Here is a 14,785-nt window from a genome sequence, read left to right on the forward strand (position 1 = left end):
AAAAACAATTAACACGTGAGTAGGACAAATATTTCACAACAACTTTAGTCAGAGAAAGAATTTGTTCCAAATAATAGGAATTCCATGAGTTCAGAGCCAGAGATACATGCAGGGGTGGAGAGAGACAAGCACGGAGGGACCTTCATGATGGCCAGAGGCGCCCCAGGCCCCACAGGAAAGGTCTCTCTCACAGGGAGCTACATCCTTGGGGGGCCAAGTACTCAGAGCTGGAAACCTGAAGAGCCAAAACCTTGAAGCAGGCGGGACTAAGTTGCCCATCAGGCTTGCCAGCACAACTATCTGAGACTCTCGGAAAAGGACTGAAGGTCAATGTCCTTGAGATCTTCCTGGATGTTGCAGGAATTCCTGGTGAGTGAGAGGGATTTCCAGCTAGGAGTCTGGAGGACAGGACCTGAGAGTGCCTCTGCCTAAAATTATTGATTGGAGTGTGTTGCTAGAAAGGTCTAAGAGGCCCATGTTCTGAAACATGTCTTCCCTCGGCAGGCACACAAGAAGGTTCTGTCCTCCTGGGTCACACTCCCGGAGCTGCTGCTTCCTGCTGAACAGTAGTCCTCAGCTACTTCCTGATTTTACTTTTTCTTCGTGTAGAGCCGATATAAAACATAAATGTAGGGGGTCTGACTGCTTCCATTCTTATGGCAAATATTAGGAGACATAAGTGGAATCCTTTCCTTGGTTCATAGTTACTGCGTTATTTTTTTCCCCTACATAGAATCCAAAGGATCTCCGAGTTGCACTATGAGATCATGTCATCTGCCCGACGGGTGTGGTCCAACCTCTACCTCGCCTTCCAACCAAGTTACCCCGAAAGCTTCCATGCATATTAGCTCTCCCTGATCATGGTGAAAGTTGACAACGTTGAGAGATATTCAGAAGATTGAACTTAAGTTTGAAACCCGGGTTAACAAAAATTTGAGAAGAATTTTTTTTTAAGTATTTGTGAAAAGACTCATGGTATTTCTCTAAGGGGAAGTAAAACGCCAGGGCTGTGAGGAGTGTGCCAAAATATGATCCGTTTTTCTTGCTGGCCATCTGAATGACGTGCAGCTCTGCCTCCGACCAGTATCAGTTGTTTCTTTACCAGCTGCCTGGTGGGGGCCAGAGGTCAGATTCCCTCCTCCCTGCCTGCAGGGCCCAGACAGAAATCCTGGGTAGCTGTGCAGAAAGCAGGAGCCTGGACCTCTGGGTTTGAGGTTGTCAGCACACCCTCAGTGAGACTAATGTTCACACCTCACTTTCATTATCTTATGTTTATTTGCAGTTCCTTTTGAACTTGGAGATGACCTCTTTTCTAGCCACAGCAGTTTGCTTTTTGACCCTAACATAGTGGCTAACACAACAGGTGATGTACATCACCCCCGCCCACACACATCCTGCTGACCTTGGTTTCCCCTCACATCTCTGAAACTGTAGAGTTCCCACACTGGAGCCTGGCGCTAAAGCCAGTTAGAGACCATGCATCTGAAAAGATTTTTTTAAGTATCAGGAAACAGATATTTAGAGTTACAAAGGCTAGATTTTTCCTTTTTACACTACTCATAGTATAGTAAGATTGTCTTCATGCATGTATCATATATGCATCTTATGATAGGAATGATAGTCAAATCTCATGCTGAGCAAGAAGTCCACCCTATGGGCTCTGGGCAGCATCCAGTACATGCAAATGGGTCAGGGGTCACTACCTCTTCTTTACAGGTGACCGGCCTTGCACAGCCAGACCATTCACATGACCTAGACATGGCTTCCAATGCATTTGATGAACAGTATGAGGGCTGTACTAAAGAAAAATGATTTTAAAAAGCACCCCAGCTGTTAGAAAAAGTACTGAAAGTGAATTTAAACATGTTTAAAGATTTTTATTTATTTATTTCTAGAGAGAGGGGAAGGGAGGGAGAAAGAGAGGGAGAGAAACATCAGTGTGTGATTGCCTCTCACACGCCCCTACTGGGGGCCTGGCTCACAACTCAGGCATGTGCCCTGACTGGGAATGCAACTGGCGTAGTTTGCAGGCTGGCAGTCAGTCCCCGGAGCCACACCAGCTGGGGCTGAAAGTGAATAAATTTTTTTTTAAAGATGAATGGAAAAAGGCACTGATAAAATGGAAGGAAATAAAGAATGAAATAGACTTTTCAAAACAACTCAATGATTTCCATGGAATAGCTTTAGTGGCCTATGCTGGGGATATTGCAATAGTAACAAAGCTGTAAGAGAATTTCATCAAAATTCACTTAACTTTTCCATTTAAAGCCTTCCATTATTATTTTACAAGAGCTCTTCAGCTTCTCACTACAGGGAAATGCTCTACAGTTTAAAGAGGATGTAAGACAAAGTTTCATTACCGTGGGAAAGGAAAAGTAGGTTTTGACCAATTTTCATCATTATATTTGTAAATGAAGCTAAAAATATATTAAAGATGGGAGGGAGACACTGTTTACCATTGAAACCTGCTCAGGTGTTTGTATTAAACCATTCTTTTTCAATCCACCTGAAGAGGAAGTGCTAATTCCAGGCTATGAGGTATTTGAGCAAGTTATGATAACAAACATAAATTAAACATACAATGAAATTTTACTTGAAAGGCCATGAAAAAAATTTAAAATATTTTATTCATTTTTATATTTTTTAAAATTATATTTTATTGACTATGTTATTATAGTTGTTCTAATTTTACCTCCTTTGTCCCCACTCCACCCAGCACCCTCCACTCCCTCAGGCAATCCCCTGACCATTGTTCGCGTCCATGGGTCATGCATATAAGTTCTTTGGCTACTCCATTTCCTATACTGTACTTTACATCCCTGTGGCTATTCGGTAACTACTGTATTTTCCTCCCAAATTTGGGAGGAAAATGGGGGTGCATCTTATAGTCCAAATCTAGCTTACCTGGCTCTCTGTGGGGAGGGGGGGCGGCGGTGGAGCAGGGTTTTTTTTTTCCTATTTTCCTCCTCTAAAACCTAGATACGTCTTATGGGCTGGTGTGTCTTATAGTCTGAAAAATACGGTACCTCTTTGTACTTCTTAATCCCTAAACCACTTCATCCATTCCTCCTCATCCCCTTCCCATTGGGATACAATCAAATGCTCTTTGATCCATGATTCGGCATTCTTCTTGTTTGCTTAGTTTTTTTTTTAGATTCAATTGTTGATACATATGTATTTTTTGCCATTTTATTGTTCATAGTTTTCATATTCTTCTTTTTCTCAAATAAATCTCCATAACATTTCATATAATAATGATTTGGTGATGATGAATTCCTTTAGTTTTTTCTTGTCTGGGAAGCTCTTATCTGCCCTTCAATTCTCAATGATAGTTTTGCTGGGTAGAGCAATCTTGACTGTAGGTCCCTGCTCTTCATGACTTAGAATATGTCTTGCCAATTCCTTCTAGCCTACAGAGTTTCTTTTGCAAAATCAGCTGACAGTTTTATGGGAACTCCCCTGTAGGCAACTAACTTCTTTTCTCTTGCTACTTTTAAGATTCTCTCTTTATCTTTAACCTTTGTCATTTTAATTACGATGTGTCTTGGGGTGGGCCTCTTTGCATCCATTTGATGGGTATTCTCTGTACTTCCTGGACCTGAATGGTTTACTTCTTTCACCAAATTAGGGAACTTTTCTTTCATTATTTTTTCAGATAGATTTCCAATATCTTGCTCTTTATCTTCTCTTTCTGGTACCCCTATGGTAGGAATATTGATACACTCGAAGTTGTCCCAGAGGCTGCTTATACATTCTTCATTTTTTTGGATTTTTTTCTTCTTTTTTTTCTGATTGGTTGTTTTTTGCTTCCTTATGTTCTAAATCATTGATTTGATTCTTGGCTTCATTCACTCTACTGTTGTTTTCCTGTGAATTGTTTTTTACTTTAATTAGTGTATCCTTCATTTCTGCCTGGGACTTTTTTATGCTGTTAAAGTACCCAATGAGTTCCTTGAGCATCCTAGTAACCAGGGTTTTGAACTCTTTTCTGATAGATTACTTATCTCCATTTTGTTTAGCTCTTTTCCTGGAGTTTTGATCTGCTCTTCCATTTGGGCCATATTTCTTGGTCCCCTTGCTTTATCAGCCTCCCTGTGTTTGTTTCTATGTATCAGGTAGAGCTGCTTAGATTCTTTGTCTTGGTAGTGTGGCCTAATGTAGTAGATGTCCTGTAGGATCCAGTAGTACAGCCTCCCCTATCACCCAAGCTGGGTACTTGAGGTGCGCCCTTCATGTGGGCTGAGTATACTCTCCTCTTGTTGTTGAGTCTTCATTGCTGTTGGCACATAAATGGGAGAGTTTTACCCAGGCCAGTCAGCTGCAAGGATTGGGTATGAACACTTACCACCAACCTCCAACCTCCATGGAGGATCAGTCATGCAGGGGCAGGGTGGTGGTGCTCCTGCATAGTCTATAGCTGTCCACGTGGTGCACTGGCCCTAGGGTTTCCTGGGAGGTACAGGCCAAGGCCAGCCCTTACCTGTGTTTTGCCCGAGGCCACCATGCCTGGACTATAAAGCAATCCAAGATGGCTGCTTCTTGTGCTGGGCTTAGAGATTCCCAAATGCAGCCAGGCTGTGAATTTAGGCTGGCTGCTGTTAGTGTTGGTTGGGCCTGGGGCTCACCAAGGTCAGCTATTGCTTGTTTGAGAGAATTTAAGAAGTTGGGAAGCATAAGCCAATACCAGCCATTCATATGGAAAAGCAGCTTGGGTGGGTCTGTAACTTGTATGGGGCAGAGTTTCTGGGGATCTCCAAGGAAGGTCAAACAGCATTAGCCAGGTTCATGGAGTCTCACAGAATGTACCTGCTTGCTGGTTCTGTGCTGGGAGGGTTTAGAAAAGGGACAATGGCCTTTGCCCATCTTTCTGTCTAGGAAAAACTTGTCCCCCAGCTCCCTCCTTGATGCCAGACACTTTGGTTCCTCCCTGTTTGCCACTGGTGCCTTTCAAGTGCTATCCCAGTGCTGGAGCTGAGAGGGAGTCTGAGTGTGCATTCTTTAAGAGCAATTGCTTGGGGCTCCAGCAGTTGCTTCCACCGACTCAATCCCCACTGGTTTTTGCAGCCAGAAATTGTGGGGACTTATCTTTCTGGCACTGGAACCCTGGGCTGGGGGGCCTGGTGTGGTATTGGGACTCCACATTCCTGAGATATCCCTTCCAAATTTTTATCCACTACACGATGGTGAGAGACCAGCTAATTCTGCATCTGTGCCCCTTCTAACTTTCTTGATGGATTTGCTTTCTTTAGTTCCATAGTTGTCAGACTTCCATTCAACTCAATATCTGATATTTCTGAATGATGATCACTCTATATTTTCATTGTAATTTTGATGTGGTTGTGCGAAGAGGTAAGCCATGTCTGCCTATGCCACCATCTTGACCAGAAGTCTGAAAGTCCCTGAAAATTTAAGAGTAACTTCAATTGCTTCCATATTTCCACTAACAATTCAAGAATAAAGACAGCAATTTCAATAGTTCAGGTGAGTCTGGGACTGTGTTCCAGGTGGGAGTGGTGGGGCCGTTGTGAAATAGGAGAGGGGTAGCTCTGCTACCAGAAGCCACAGGGCAGAGAAAAAATGGGGCCTTTGATTAATTGCTGAAGAGTATTAGGTTCCTAAAAAGATAGGGCTGATATCCTGGAACAAAGAAAAACTCAGGCAGTTTCTAGTCCAGTCATGCTCTCAAATTCCCTGAACTACAAAAAGGTCATAAAAAACAGGTGAGAACCAGGAAATATGAATTATTAAAACTACTGATATATTAGGAGCTACAGGAAAGACTTAGGGGAATTGGGAGACTTGGTCCAGGCAGGACAGTGTGGCCGCTGCAGAAATCCTGCCAGGAGGTGAGGGTACCTGAACTGGGCAGCTCACCATGGTGATCAAGCAAGGTTAGGGAACTGCGTTTCTCTATGAGGTGTTTGTTCTAGGAGGAAGGGAGGGAAAGCGGAGTGCAATGGGACTATGGTTAGAAGATCAGATGGAGGACCTTGAGGTTTCCAGTGTGAGTAGTTTACAGGTTCTGAAATGGTTGCAGGACATTTCCATTGAAGCCATTGGCTAGACTGAAGAGCAGGTGAATAGGGTTGGAGCTGAGGAGATCCAAGAACTGAAAGGCTTTGCACAAATGGGCCCCATTAGACACATGCACAGGGATGATGCCTAGACTGGTGAACGTTAGAGATGGTAAAAGCAGAGAACACACACCTCAGTGAAGGTATATCAGCAGTGACTGGAAACACTAATAGAGTAAGGCTATGACCTGTCCAGCCCTGTGATGGGTGAGAAAGTGCCATCAGGAGCTACCTCCACTTTATTCACCTTTCCCAAGGTGACCTGGCTCTCAGGTTTCCTTGAATTTACACCTATCATTCCTTCAGGCCTGAAGGCTCTGTCTTCATGCCATACTTCATCCAATCTAAGACACTATCAATTTAGGAAAGTAATTATCTTTCAAGGCCTAGCTCAAATATCATTTCTAGTCATAAGCCTTCTTTGATACTTGCAGGGAAAATTAAATATTATACTAGCTTCACGCCGCCAGTTTTGGGTCAGATGACCTCAGTGGTAATCCAGGCTCACCCACCATTAGTTCTGTGAATTTGGGCAAGTTACCTGAGTAATCTGTGTCTTAGTTGCCTAATTTGTAAAATGAGGATACAAATATTGTAGCAATACTTCAGTAATATGTTTGTAAGAATTAAACAATGTCTTAACTTACTGCCTGACACATAGACCATGTTGTGTTTTATTTTGTTTCCTTATTTGTTTCCCATGGAGAACCTTGTACAGATCTCAGCCATACCCTCACCATCTCTATGACAATAATTTGTTTACACTCTGGTGATCTCTTTAATGCCAGAGACTTTGTCTTCCTGTATCCTCTGTACCCAGAGCCTGTCATTAATGCCTGGGCTTGAATCAGGGCTCCCACATTTGTTGCTTGATGCAGTCACTGGCAAGCAGTGTCCTCAGCATTCTGGCTGAGACAAGACAAATTCACATGGACTACCAAGTCCTGTGGAGGAAAAGAGACGGCACCGCCACTCTCTCAAGGGGAGAGCATGCCAACCCCTGCCTTGACTGGCTTTTATTGGCTTAATTTGCATAGGAATACAGGGTGTATATGGAAAGTTCATCAATCATTGTCAGGCAGTAATAATCAAATAGATAATATTCAAAGAACTATCAGGGCTTATTTTGAGTCAGGGTCAGATAGCTAAAGGGCTATAAAACTTTGGGGAAACAAACTCATTTCATGCTTGGACCCTTATCATTTAAATTGAGGGTATTAACAAAGCAGGTTTCACAGGATTTTATGCATTCTTTCTTAGGCCTGATGCCCCTGGGGAACCTGCCCTTTCCAGCACATGGCCGCACCACCCTCTGTCATTGTTTCAGGCTTAAGTCAGGCAGGGGAAGTTAGGCAGCCAAGAGATTAGGAGACTTTTCGAAGACAGAATGAGGACCCAGACTATGTCAAAGCCGAGGGGCGAGGGCCCATCACCCCCATTCTCCATAGCCCCCCAAGTCCTTCCCTGAGGGCCCCCTCATGACCATGCCTGTCTTAGGTCACCCCTCCCTTCAGGAATCTTACCCATCATTGGCTAACCGGTCATGCACTGGGGGCCAGGCAGAGTGAAGTAAAGTGGACAGGGTGGTGCTCCTGCCAGGGAGATAAGCTTTGTCTCCTCAGTGGCTTAGCATCTCAAGGTCTCTCACTCAGCCTTAGCCATGGGGGGTTACAGCTTCTGAAACCAGGCAGGGCGGTTCCCAACAGTTGCTGAAGTAAGTTATGTTTTGTTGAGATGCCAGGGTCCAGCCAGAAGTGGGTCTGAGCTGCAGAGGAACTGAGTGTCCAGCCAGCTTCAACCAAACTAGTCTTTATGCTCTGAAAGGATACTGGGAACAAGAGAAATGTTTGGAGTACACATGGGACCACAGCCAGTGATTACTGAGGAACTCAGAGCTCTTACAGGCAGAAATTTTAAATTTGGATCAAGCCTAATAAAAACAGGATAGTCAGGGAAACAATGCAGCAGAGGAAAGCTGCTGCCCACCACCTCAGGCAGGCTGAGCTGAGAACCCCAAGGGAGGAACCAGATGCCTCCCAGAGACAGGACTGTAGTTAACACTGTCTGGTGGAGAATAGACTATATGTGTTGCTGCAAAGGCTGAATATCCATGAGGTCCAGACCCCCAAACATGCTCCTAGGTGGACAAAGAGCACAGTACCCAGGGAGCTGCAAGCCTTTGAACTAGATTAGGGTCCTATAAGTCAGGAGGACGGGTCCTTTGCCCTTTTGCCAATGATCTTCCCTCTGCTTCCAATTCTCTGCCTTCCCTTGAGCACCCAGGACATTTCTTTATTTAACAATATTTATTTAACACTCACTACCTGCCAGTACCAAGCAGATCCCACCTTGAAAACTCAAAGGACCCATCAAATATGTATATGTTACTTATCAATAAGGAGCATAAAGAACCACAATTTGTTCTTTACTTCAGAAGGGATGTCCCAGCATGCCTCAGACCTAGATCCCCTGAATCCATCACTAGGAGCAGGCTCTTGACTTTGTAGAGTTCATCTCCTATCCTCTGGTACTGATGTGTCCTACTCAGGCTTGCAGGTTAATACCATATTCCTGTTTAGCAGGTCCAATTAGCATGATGTCATCAATACAGTGAACCAGAGTGAAGTCCTGCAGAAAGTCAAGATGACAAAGGTCTTTATAGACTAAATTGTGAAAGAGAGCAGGACAGTTAGCAGAGTCTTGGGGCACAATTGTGAATGAATAGTACACTTTCCATATACGTGGGAACTGCTTCTGGTTCTCCCCACTAATGGGGATTGGAAAGAGCTCATTGACAGAGTTAAAGTCGAGTGTCGGAGGCTGCGCTCATCTATCCCAACAAAGACACTACATCCAGCATATGAGCTGCATTGAGGCTACCACTTGGACCATGTGATAACTACATGGTCCAATGTGACCCAAACAGTTCGTTCAGACAATAATATAAGAGGACTAAATGAGGGATATAAAGAGAGCCATCACCCCTGTATCCTTTAAGTCTTCAATGGAGACGGTAATTTCTGAGCCCAAAACAAACAGCCATCAGTGATTCAGGAGCTGAGCAGTGGCTCTACTTTCAAGCTATTCAATTTTGGGCATGGTTGTCATGTAGCAAAAGCTGCACCAGATACGCAGGTTGGGAGTAGAGAAGAGAGCTCTGACCAGGGCATATGGATTTGGAAATCACACGATGGCAACTGGAGTCAAAGGAATCGATGAGAGTGTCCTGGAAAATCACGACGAGTAAGCACAGCATGAGGCCCCCGGAGTCGTCATTACCACACTCAGTCCAACGATTGTACCTCAGAAAATGGCACTGCCACCCACCCAGGCACCAAAGTGGAGACCTGAGCCTTTGGCGGCACACATCGTGCCTTTCATCTCTCCTTCTGGTACCCTAGATGCCGGCAAAAGGGGACTTTCTGATGCTCCCAAACATGCTACACTCTCACCTTCCCACCATGCCATTGCCCATGCCTCTTCTTCTGTCTGCAATGCTCTTTCCCGCCCCTTCTTCATGTATTTAACTGCCATTTCAACTTCTCATGGCCCTGCTTCTGGGGAGCCTTCCCTGAACACCCCTGACCAGAAGTTAGACTTTCCTCCTCCCACACCTCTCTGCCCACAGTTCATGGCACACATCATTGAGATGACTGTTTCATCTCTGCCAGCCCTTCACAGCATCCCCATGACTGTGTGGCCCTGGTGCAGCCTTTCTGTGCCTTTCTGTCTGTAGGCATGTGTGCTTACATTTGGTCAAGAACTAAGGGTCTCTCTCTCCCTGGGAACAAATAACTCTGAGCAGGGTCCAGCTTGGGATGGGGAGATTTCAGAATGGCCGGGTTGAATAACAGGTCTGAATAATTTTTTTCTCTTCTTTGATAGAATGTATAGCAATCACTGTTGGTGGGTGAATGCAACACTCATTCTCAAGCCATTTTTCCACACTAGACCAAGTTGATCACTTGGTTAGAGCGTCGTCCCGCTACGCCACGTTCGCAGGTTCATTCTCTGCTCAGGGCACGTACAAGGAGGAACCAATGAAGGCATAAAGAAGTAAATAACAAATCAATTTCTATTTCTTTCTGTCTCTCTTTCTCCACCCCCCCCACCTTTCTCTCTCTGTCCCTAAAATCAATAAAAAATTTTTTCAATGTTTTGCATTTGCCACCTTAAGCATAGATGGTCTTTTCCCAATAACTTTTTAGAAAAGCTAAAGTGTTGTTTTCTCAGGCTTCCTTATATTCAGTGTGGCCAATAATGTGAGGCAGAAGTCTCCTACAGGTTTCTAGGAATGTTTTGCTTTTCTGATTCAAAGGACACACATTTCTCCCATTCTCCTGCTTGAAAAACGATGTGAAGCCTGAAACTCCATCAGCTAGCTTGTACCTGAGGCAACAGGCCAGCACGATAGTGTGACAGAGCAGAGAGCCACCACGAGTCTGAGCCTCTGATGGCACCTGAGAAGCACAGCCTCAGGCGTGGGCTGCCTCCCGACCTCTCCTTACCTGAGATCAATTACGTGATCTGACCCTTTAAGACACTACTCTCCAGGTGTTCCCTCACGGAGCAGAAAGCAGCCCTGACTGATGCCGACCACACAGAGCAGCGAGAACTGACTGCCAGAAGGTGTCTCTGAGCCAAGGTGGGGCTAGGGCCACTATTAGAGATAAAACTATCGTTGTACGAATAGAAATGAATTTTCTTTTTAAATTCAGCTCTTGGTTTTGGTGCTGGGGGAAAATTGAAAACAGAAATGTAGCCTATGTTCTTAAAGTGGTTACCCAGAAGTGGGAAGTGGTCTGATGAAACGCCGCACTGCACAGCGTGTGGCGGGGAGCTGCCTTTCGTACAGCTCAGAGAGAGGAGGCTCTGCAGGGGGAAGAGGCTCCAGTGGGGAAGCTTTCCTGGTAGATGAGGGGCCTGAACAGGGCCTCAGAAGATGAAAGGGACTTTGATGAGCCCATCCAGATCTCTCCTGACAGGTGAGTAGCTAAAGAAGGTTACCTGCTGGAAGGCACCAGCACCCAGTTCACGGTAACCAAGTATCAAATGCCATTCTGGTCCTCCATACAAGGGGTTTAGAAGAACGTTTCTCTCCCTCTTGGATTCATTTATCCAGCCCATATTTATGGGGCCTTTAGAGTCGATGAGGAAGAACCTTGGATAGAGCTGTGGGCAGAACACATTCAGTACCTGACCTGAGAAAATTTCTGTTCCAATGAGGAAGACACATGACAAAGAAAGAAAAACACAGGGATGCAGGAGGCAGGATGAGCAAGCTCGGGGCTGGGCAGCTTCCCTCCCTTCCTCCAGGCCTCTGCCTTCCCAGAGGGACTGCACATCCCGATTACTGATGCCCAAGCAACCCAACAGGTGGCCCTGCTGCCTCAAGTACCTGGGGAGCACTGGCCCCAGAGGACACCTGCTGTGGGGACTGGATGTCACCTGGGTGCCCAGGCCACACCTGCAGCCTGCAAGCTTCTGACATTTTTTTCTGCCCACCCAGGCTGATCTCCCTGTAGCCCGTCCCCACCTCCCTTTCCACATCACACAGACTGTCCCTGTTCTTCCTGATGCGGGTTCCCCTCACCCCAGCACACACGCTCTGGCCACACCATTCTGCTCATTTCCAGGGAGATGCACTGCTCCCTCATCCTGAAGGGCCCCTCATTTCCTCCTGTCCTCTGAAGCCCTCCTCATCCTTGGCCTTAGCTGAGAGATCACACACTCCATCATCCCAAACCGGGAAGCTCTGAAGAGGGAAGCTCTGAAGAGGGAAAAGGGGCACCGCCAGTCATCACGGTAGACAACACACATGCCACAGCAAGTGGTCTCCTGCCTGGAGCTCTATGCTGCCAGCTCAGGCTGCAGACGGTCTCCTCCACTGTTGCCTCACCGCTTCCCAGACTGTGTGCTCTGGGACACCTGGGAGATATCTGGAGCGCTTTACACACACAAAAAGAGACTGAAGGTTCCACGCTGAAATAACTTTGAGAATCTCTGAGTTAAGCCGAGATAAACAGACTTCCTTAGGGCAGGACTTCCCCGAATTATCACGCACAGGTAAGAGGAGAGCATGGTAGGTCTCCCAAATCCATTACACCCGGGAATCCTTGAGCAGAGAGCACCTGATGGAAGTGACACTGTTTCAGAAATACTGTCTGACACAAATGGAATTGTTCTCAAAGCTTAAACTTACCTCCGTCCTAGTTTGAGTGTGAAGATATGAGCACCAGGATGCAAATAGGCTCGGACCCAGCTCTGCCCCTTTCAGCTGGGGACCATTTTGCATCAGGATACTTCTGGCTGCAGCCAACAGAGCTGCAGATATTATAGGTTACACACAAGGACTCCTGAGCTGAGCACTTCCGGGACCGCAGTGTCCTCAGGGACCCAGGTCTCCCCCATCTCTTCACCTGCCATCTTCATTCAGCACGTTGCCCTCTCCTCTCAGGGACACTGGACGGCTGCAGCTGCTCCAAGCACAGCACAGAAACAAAGACATCCCACAAGGAAAGACGTGTCATCCTGTGTACGTCTTACCATTTATCCTCAGCAAGGAAGAAGGTTTCCAGATGCACCCCCACCTCCACTTGACAGCCCTGTGTAAGTCTTCTCCCCAGGTGTCAGTGGTTAGCAGGGTGACCAACCACCCCAGTCTGCCCAGGACTGACAGGTTTTCTGGGACTCAGCATTGCTAGTGCAGAGTTTATACCCTGAATCAAGAGAGAAGGCCTGCTTTCCTGAATATGGAATGGTGAATACCCCAACAAAACCTATATTCTTACAGTGAGGAAGAGGGGGGAAGCATTCAGCAGGGCTGCCTTATCCAAAAAGTGAGGCGCAGTGATAATTCTCTCCTGGTGACATAGTAGGGGTTGTATGTGATGACATAGGACCAACACGGCAGCTTTTAATAAGCGTTTGTCTGTACAAAGCCCTGTGCTAACGGCATCACATGTATTGTCACTACATCTACACAACTTTCTGGGAGACGGGGATGTAAATTCTGTACACAGACGTTCATAAGACATCAAGAGGTTAAGTTATGTGCCCAGGTCATACAGTTGGCAAGGGGTAGATCCAGGTTTTCTCAAGACAAACTGAGTTTTTCTGACGCCAAGATGTCCATCTTAAGCTCTCTATCCCACTGCCTCATACAGCTGTGCATCACGTGTTAACTTCCCTCCCTTAACTATTTTATTTTGGGGCTATCTGTCTGATTCCAGAACCTTCACTGCATCCGTGGTAGAACACACAGAGAAGGACCCCCAGGCTGCGCCTCCTCCAACCTCTCTGCTTTGCCATCTGCTACAGGACAAGTCTGCTACCTCTCACGCATCTCCTGTGGGCCCGGCATTGTCTGGGCATCTGCAGGTGAAAAGGACAGACCCAGACCTGCTCCCATGGAGCCTATGGCAGAGGTGGAGGGGGTGGCAGGAAAAACAGGTACTGAAACAACTTATTCTAGAAATTATTAAGTGCAGTTGTGTCCAATGCTAGAAAAAAGAAGCACAGACAGGGAGTTATGAAATCATTACAGAAGAAGCCAGTTTTGTGTAGGAACTCAGGGGTGCCTTCAGGGGAAGGGACGTTTAGGCTAAGAGTTAAATACTGCGTAGCAGTTAATAGAGCAGAGAGTCAGGGGACAACGTCTGTTGGAATGAAAAGGCCCAGAACCTGGGAAAAGAACTTGGTACTAATGGCCAGAAGGTGGAGGGTAGTAACACAAGGATAAATAACAAAACCCTAACTCCCAGAGGTAACCACAAAGTTTTCATGTGCCTTGTCCCAAGTGTTTTTGGTTACAAGCATGGACTCTGGAACCAGACACCCTGGGTTTGAACTCTGGCCCCCACGTCCATGTTTTGATTATGTGACATTGGACAAGCCCCCCACCCCCACCTTCTCAGTGCCTCTGTTTTATTATCTGAAAATGGGAGCAAAAACTGCCCCTATCCTTTAAGGCTGTGTGAGGGTCAAATGAGGTGGCACATGTCAAGCAGTTAGAAGAGCACCGGGTAAGTGGCCGGTGCTACCTAACTATTATTATTATCAAGCAGTTTTGTACGCAAAAATGTATATCCTTCTCTCTTCACTTTCAAGTAAGCATCTCGCTGTGACACTGAAACTTCTTTTTAAATGCACATTGTGCCTGAGCGTGCACGTTAGTCAGAGCACGGAGGGACTCCTCCTGTCGGCTGACCAGAGTCTGACCAGAGCACATTCTGGATGGACCAAGGTAGCATTCCCGTTTGTGGTGTAGCAACGTTAACTGTAATTTCACTGGGTTCTAAGACCGAAGTCGGAAAAGGAGAGGAAGCGGTCAGGAGAAATGTCATTCCACCCACATTCGTAGCCTGCAGCCAAACTTCAAATGAGCCCAAACACCCTGTTTGCGTCTGTTGGCTGCTATTTTGAAATTAAGGATTTTTCCTTTAATCCTCACGGAGGATATGTTTATTGATTTTATTGCTTTTAGAGAGCGAGGGAGAGAAAGAGAAAGAGAGAGACATCGATGTGAGAAACATTGAGCAGTTGCCTCCTGTACGCACCCTGACACGGGATCAAACCTGAAACCTAGGTACGTGCCCTGCCCAAGAATAGAACCCGAAACCACTTGCACAGGACAATGCTCCAACCAACTGAGCCACCCAGCCAGGGCTGTAGTGAAGGTTTGCTGACTGGCTGTCACAAACTTTGTACAA

General features: G+C 46.1%; 1 pseudogene; it reads left to right on the forward strand.

Moving 5' to 3' along the window:
* The first annotated feature begins 330 nt into the window (after window positions 1-330).
* LOC112315917 (T-cell ecto-ADP-ribosyltransferase 2-like) lies at window positions 331-2,574 on the forward strand (annotated as a pseudogene).
* The last annotated feature ends 12,211 nt before the right edge of the window (window positions 2,575-14,785 follow it).

Source organism: Desmodus rotundus, chromosome 5 (genome assembly GCF_022682495.2).
Source record: "Desmodus rotundus isolate HL8 chromosome 5, HLdesRot8A.1, whole genome shotgun sequence".
NCBI lineage: Eukaryota > Metazoa > Chordata > Mammalia > Chiroptera > Phyllostomidae > Desmodus > Desmodus rotundus.